Here is a 1,038-nt window from a genome sequence, read left to right on the forward strand (position 1 = left end):
CTTGGAGCAACCTTGTCTAGTGGAAGGTGTCTCTGGTGATGGCAGGGGGGTTGGAACTGGATGATCTTTAAGATCCCTTCCAACCCAAACCAGTCTGTGATTCTATGACTTTTGTTCTGCCAGAAATTGTTGTGGTGTAGAGAAATTGTTGGCTAGATTTGCAACAGACTGTTGGCTCCAAGGTGAATGAGGCCCTGGCCTCCAAATTCAGAGGACGCTGCAGTGCAAGGGCATCTTCTCCTATCAGGACAGACTGAGAGAGTTGGGGCTGTTCAGCCTGGACAAGAGAAGGCTCCGGGGAGATCTTATTGTGGTCTTTCAATACTTAAACGAGGCTTATAAGAAAGATGAGGACAAACTTTTTAGCAGGGCCTGAGTGATAGGACAAGGGGTGATGGTTTTAAACTAAAAGAGAGGAGATTCAGACTAGATAGAAGGAAGAAATTTTTTACAGTGAAGGTGGTGAGACATCAGAACAGGTTGCCCAGAGAGGTGGTAGATGCCCCATCTCTGGAAACATTCCAGGTCAGGTTGGACGGGGCTTTGAGCAACTTGATCTGATTGAAGATGCCCCTGGTCACTGTAGAGGGGGTTGGACTAGCTGGCCTTTGAAGGTCTCTTCCAACCCAAACCATTCTATGATTCTAAGATCTTAGATCATCCAGTGTGTTGAAGCTGGGAGTAACTTTTCCAGCAAATAATTGTGTTTATATGTGAATGAGCCACATATCCCCATCCTGCACCTAGTGCTGTGCACCACTGAAAATTAAATATGCTTCATCTCTGTGTTCCACCATTTCTGAAGGGAAATACCTGTGAGAGGAGAATGTTGCAGCTGGTATGTGTGTAAATAACCAAGGAATTCCTTGGTGTTCCTGTGCCTCTGGATTTCTGACGAGCAAGTTCATGAGGCTCAGCAGAGCCCACTGTTGCTGTGGGGTTGCTCTTAATGTACAGTTGGTTCTTACAGCTGTATGAAATAAAATGCATATAAAATAATATATGTATTATTATTTTACATAATAAATAATAATTTAT

Source organism: Antrostomus carolinensis, unplaced genomic scaffold (assembly GCF_000700745.2).
Source record: "Antrostomus carolinensis isolate BGI_N321 unplaced genomic scaffold, ASM70074v2 scaffold8736, whole genome shotgun sequence".
NCBI lineage: Eukaryota > Metazoa > Chordata > Aves > Caprimulgiformes > Caprimulgidae > Antrostomus > Antrostomus carolinensis.